This window comes from Hippoglossus stenolepis, chromosome 6 (genome assembly GCF_022539355.2).
Source record: "Hippoglossus stenolepis isolate QCI-W04-F060 chromosome 6, HSTE1.2, whole genome shotgun sequence".
NCBI lineage: Eukaryota > Metazoa > Chordata > Actinopteri > Pleuronectiformes > Pleuronectidae > Hippoglossus > Hippoglossus stenolepis.
Window position 1 is genome coordinate 19,061,453 of NC_061488.1, and position 6,637 is coordinate 19,068,089.

Sequence of the window (6,637 nt, forward strand, 5' to 3'; positions counted from 1 at the left end):
ATAATGCTCCACATATTTTCCATCCCAGCCTTTATATAATAAATCACACTTCTTTTCTTCTGGTCTTTTATCATTATTAATGACTGACTGAAAAACTTATTTTATTATGATATATAATCACATGGCTCACTTCTATTTATTGGCCCTCACTTGTATTTCAAAACTTTTGTTTGTGCCCCAGGTACACATATAAACGCACGTGGATTTTGTAACATACCTGTAACATATCCACTAAACACCACACCCTGATGGTTTCGGTGTCCAGGCGTCTCCTCATTATCTCCTTAAGAAGATTAACTGAACATGATAGCAATGCATGGAATTCATGGCTGTGCACTGGGTGGCTTTGTTTACAGTTTATGAAGATGAATAATCATTTAATTCTATTTATGTGGTCAGTTAGTAAAGATATTCACCAGCTTGACAGTAACTTAGAGACAGAAGCATCACTGCTCTTATTTGGCCTTTTGATAGCTGGTGTTCATTCATGTGACATCAGCTTGACTGGAGTGTATTATCTCTCTAATCAATAATGTAGCCTGTGAGTCACTGATAGGGGGGACACACCTCCCTGCTTGCTCAGGGAGTAGAACAGCCATGACAAAGAATGAGGAATATGGTCTAGATTGAAAGTGAGCCATCTCCGATACATTCTTAGTCTTCCTGTGTATGTCCTTGTGTTTGTGGGTCACTAACTTAGGACCGTGTGTGTTGATTTGTCATGTTCAAGATCCCTGCATGAATAAATGCATCTTTATCACATTTTGATATAAAATAATAGATTCAGCTTATAATCCTTTTTATAGAGCTTCAGAAATGTGTTGTTCAAAGTACAAACTGGTTGTCCATAGGTCTCTCCCACAAGAAGTGGCTAGTTTCTGTTTGCAAAAAATTTGAGTAATGTGTGGTGACACGGTGGAGAGGTGGTTTGAACTGTTGCCTCACAGCACGAAGGTTCCTATTTGAATCCCATTTTTGCCGTCTATGTGGAGTTTGCATGTTCTTCCTGCGTCTATGTGGGTTTTCTCCTGTTAGCCAGCTTCCCCTCACAGTCCAAAGACATGCAGGTTGGAGTTTGGTTAATAGGAGAGTCTAAATTGGCCGTAAGTGTGAATGTGAATTAAGTCCTGCAATATGCTGGCGACCTGTTCAGGGTGTACCCCTCCTCTCGCTAATGTCAGCTGGGATTGGCTCCAAAGCCAGGACCCTCAAACGATAAGCAGTATAGATAATGGATGGATGGAAGAAAACAAATGTGGTAATTACGCTTGAGAAACAGGAGTAATTTGGAGCGCAGGGAAAAAGAGAAAGAACAATTTCTAAAAAACACAAAATTTAAGAGGAAAATACACATCCACTGTTCGACAGTTGATCCCAAACAAGCAAGATAAGAGCACAGCAATACAGAACAAATATTTGAGCTTTTCTGCCGTTCAAATGTAAATCACACAGAAAAGTACAATCTCCAGTAATGACTTGCCATCACTGTAGGCTGTGTCAAACAGACAAGCTGTGTGCTTCCTTTCCCACCATTACATAACAGCTGCGATGGTGTGATGAGAAGAGAGAAGAACAGAGGGAAGGATGAGAAAGCGGTGGAGAGGAGGAGGGAACAGACAGAGCACAGAGGAGCAGAAGATAAAATGGTCTCTATTCATGCTCACAGTGGGACACAGAGTACTGTTTATACAACCACGCACACACACACACACACACACACACACACACACACACACAGTCACGTACTGTACATACATATGCTCAGACCAGCATGCATAATACACAGACATGCAAACTAATAATGTGGTAATAGTGCTGCTGTCCTTCTGAAAAATATGGGGTCAACAATGCTGCCATTGTGTGTTCATGAACTCTGTCTGAATAAAAGAGAGATGTACATGACGCGTCTCGTTCTCATCTTTTTGATGCTTGAGAGATTCCTGAAATTAATACAACTTTAAAAAATAAACTACTTTGACATGGAATCAATTCAAAAATAGAATCATCAGTTGCAGTTGGTTAAACACGTGAACTTCCCCTTAGGAACCACATCAAATCTCAGGACAGGAAATCATTTGAATAGTTCACTTCACTTCTGGTCAAGCCAGTGATTTGATCGTTATCATACAAATACAAACAGCAACCAGGTCTTCTTCCTCCTCATCTGTTGTTGTTGTTCTTTGTTTCACTCTCAGCCGGTTTGTCTCTTACTGCAGGTTCCACTACTCACCACTAGATGGAGGCAGAACATAGATCAACTTTGTTATTTCTATATTTAAAAAAAAAAACTGGTGCATGTTTGCTTTGATAAAGATTTCAGGTGGGTTTCAGTTGCAGTCCTTGTTGTTGTTGGAGGGGAGATATTCACAACTAGAAAATAAATAAAACCTAACAAGAGTTGATCTTTTAAAGGAACACAACAAGGAATTAATTAAAAAAACAATTACAAGAAACATGCAAAAATATCAGATAGCAAAGATTTTAAATCACCCATGGAAATGTTAGACAGCAGTTTTCAGACGAATTGCAGTTGATTCCATTGAATAAAAGGTGCATAATACCTGAACCCAGGTCTGCCAACATTAGTACGAGTGTAGGGGATAACTGAGGAGATGTTGTTACTGGATGAAGTTGTGACTAGTTTTAAATGAAAGAAGAGAAGTTAAACAGTTTGTGTCATAAGTAGAGTTTAATAAATGAATGACATGGGATGACTGTTTCTTCTTGACTCTAAGGGCGTCCATCCACCCGAGTGATACAGAGAACGATGATGAGTGAGTCCCAGTGCCATGGGAAACTGAATCTGCTGAAGCTGCTTCCCATGCATTGGGAGAGAAATAAAGCTGTCCCCATGTTAGCAGGTTCCTTTTGTAAGTTCATAAGTTTATTATTATTATAATTATATATTTATTATTATTATTATTATTATTATTATTATTATTATTATTATTATTATTATTATTATTATTATTATTATACATTATAAATAGAGTGAACCCTATTGGAGAATGTTGGATCAGTTCCTCAAGGCTGACCTCTGCCTCTTTTCATTCATACTCTCCTACGCTTTGTTTTACATTTGATTTGAGATTAACAGGATATTAATACCAAAGCCGTCTCCATGCTTTGCTTCCTAACTTACATTTAATCGTGCTGTTATAGTTAAGAAATAGTCCTCACCCTGTAACTCATGCTGAACTGAAAGGTAACAACACTACGAGGAAGCTTCAACTAATCCAAGGTGCTTCATAAAAACTTTTCCTTTGTTGATTGCAGTAGTTTACCGACAGCGCCACACATTGGCCGAGTGTCTAAGTCCTGCACGTGTGTATTGTCCTTTAAATGACTCTGACTACCCCTTTTATTTGATTTATGTTCTACTCCCTTTATTCACCGTTTTCACTTGAGTCTACCGTATATATATATATTTATATAATCCCAAAGATCTGCTGATTTGTATTCTCTGTCTGAACTACCTCCAATTTCAATTCATCACAATCTATCCATCTACAAACCAATACTCTACAACCACTTCTCCTATCTCATCATTCTTTAACAATCACGAATAAAATAAACGAATTTGAATATCCGTATTATGTGATTGTATCATTTACATATAGGATTACAGTGCAACGTAAACTATATTGGGGATTCAAACCACTGAGCTAACCTACCTTACAGTATATACACTAGTTACAACTAACTGTAACCTGTAACTACCAATTACACATTACTGCATTATCAACCTAATAATTAGAAAAATTTTACTTCAGAACATGTATTGTTTTTTTTTATACTTCTGACACATTTTACGGATAATGCTTTTGCACTTAATAAATAAAGCTCTATACTCCTCACCTCCGTGAGCCGCTGCAGAAACATCCCCACTCTGTGTTCTGGTTCTTTACTTGTGTTTCATAAACACTCCAGATGGGTTTTTACTCCAATGCAGCTCGTTCACCCAGTGTCTTTAACCTCAAGACAGGGGAAACTCTGACACCTGCTGGACAGACAATGCAGTTTATCTTGTTTGGTGTGTGTGTGTGTGTGTGTGTGTGTGTGTGTGTGTGTGTGTGTGTGTGTGTGTGTGTGTGTGTGTGTGTGTGTGTGTGTGTGTGTGTGTGTGTGTGTGTGTCTGACTCTTTAAAACTTTGACCACGTGAGGACATTTTCTAACTCATGATGAAAGCATTAGTACGTGTTATTGTCATTCTAACGTCTAATCATGAATCCATTTGATCTACTTGTATTTATCCTGAATGCTGAACCATCTTGTGCTCAATACAGCATTTACCAAAACCACTGTAATAACACAAGTCCATAAATGAAAGACCAGTAAATGCATCACTTAAAATATAAATTACATGTAAATAAACATAGATATGAATACTTAAAAATAAATATTTCCTGTAATGAAGAGAAATGTTGTGATTGCATCAATAGCTTTTTGTCCCCTCACAGTCAGCACAGTGTTTGCTCGTTGTGGGAACTGTTGGGTTTGAGATAACGTAAGTTGTGATTTTGTGCTGTACAAATAAAATTGAATTGAATTGAATTGAATTTAGGGTCGATTCATTGATGGGTTAGAGTTTTTATGTGATTTGTTGATGGCAAGAATAATAGAGAATATCCAGTCTCCTTTTAATGAACTGACATGAAAAGTCTGAGGAATGATGCAGCTTTTTATGGTGATCAAAAATAATTAAAAGAAAAGGTGCCATGGTTAGCTTTATGGTGGATTCTTTGTATTCTGCTGACTGTCAATTCCTAGAGAAACGGCTGAGTCTTCAGTGGCTGCTGTGAGATAAGATTGACCCATTTTAGTTTAGCTTTACACACAGATCTCTATCTTTAACCTCTGCGCCTCCTGAGTCTCATTCTGCTGGTACCATGATGTGCTGTGCTCCTACAATCATTTCAATCCAGTCATTAGTTTAGATGATACTTCACTGCGGGATTTACATAAAAAAATTCTCCCCAGTGAAATAATCTGTATCCCCTCTGTTGGGAGAAAGACATTCAGCTTTGAGCAGGGTTAGGTTGTCAGGCAGAGGTCTAGAAAAGAGGGATGGGTCAGGGTCAGGGGTCAGACAGAGGTCTAGAAAAGAGGGATGGGTCAGGGTCAGGGGTCAGACAGAGGTGTGTCTGCCTCCTGTAAATCCCACATCTGAGCTGGCTGAATTAACGGAAATCAAACAGCCCTGCAGTTAAATCTATACCTTAGTTTAGGTCCTGCGGGGATTTGAGTTCAGTTAAATTGCCTACACAGGAAAATCCATGGAATTAACTGTGAAGTTGAGAAACAAGTCGATCTATATGTGTTTAAATATTAATGTACTCTGATTGAGTTTTTCTCCCTCAGTTTCATGGGCAGACACTGGAGCTGCAGTTCAGAATTTAATTATTCGAGGACAATCTTTAGACAGCGCCCAATATACAGAAAAAGATCTATATTGCCATATATTGCACTTAATGGTGAACAGTATCTCCAATTAAAAACCTTCTCAAGGTCAAAACATCCTCAGGCAGTTTGTGGCCCGGCCGACCTGCGTGTCGCTCCACTGGATTGTTTAAGTGAGTGTTTTTTCTCTTTGGAGCAAATTTTCTTCTGTATTTTCATTTCATTCTTTTTCACTTTCCCATTCTGCTCAACTTCACCTTATTCCCTTTTTCACTCCTCCCCACCCAGACTTACAAAGCACACCCGTTCTGTTGCCTCTTGGAGCCATATGGACACCTCACAGAAAATGATAATCAAATACAGATTTTGCTAAGTGTGCATTAAAACCGCTTTACAGAGAACAGGGCGTTAATTGCTGCCTAAATACTTTCTCTGTATAATTCTAGCTTTCATAGTGTGTTCACCGAATGCTGAATCTCAATAAAACACCATCTGTCCACTCTTCTTAATGGGTCAGGACTCTTCTCCACTATCCCCAAAGATAATAAGCACTTTCACAGTCAGAGCCATTTAGAAAGCATCTTTTCATTCTCATCTGTGGGGCCAAATATATGTCATGGTCAACATTTCTCTGCGGTTGTGGACAGGGTTGCAAAGTCAAAGTGACTGCACCTAAATGGCCATTAATAATGCAGTGAAGTCTCTATGGACTGGACCATAAAATAAAGGTAAACAAAGGAGGTTTTCATTTCCAACTCAATAATATAATTACATCAGCTTGTATAGATTAGGGAAAGTGATCTCCTGAGTGTAAATTGGCACTAAACATAAATACTAAAGTACAGTGTGTATGCACCTTAACAGAAAAGATCAGGGTGGAAGATTGGGTTTGTCAGGTGTTTAAAACCAAAGGCTGGAGTTCACTTTGCATCTACGACCTGTGTGTTCACAATCTTTCCTTAACCTCAGGAGAATAGAAGGTGGCAAATCAGAAAATGCTCTTATTGAAAATGAACATTTGTAACAAATTACCTAATTTATTGTTTACGTATAAGGAATACGTATAGAACTTTCTTTGTCAAACTATTATTCCTCTTCATACCAAAATCACTTTATTATTTCTGTCTTCTGTCACTGCCCTAACCTCTACTTCATCTCTTAAAACCTATATGTTCAGCATTTTATATAAGGCAGTCCAAAAACTAAAAAGAGACAAAAAGAGGAAAAGAAACCATA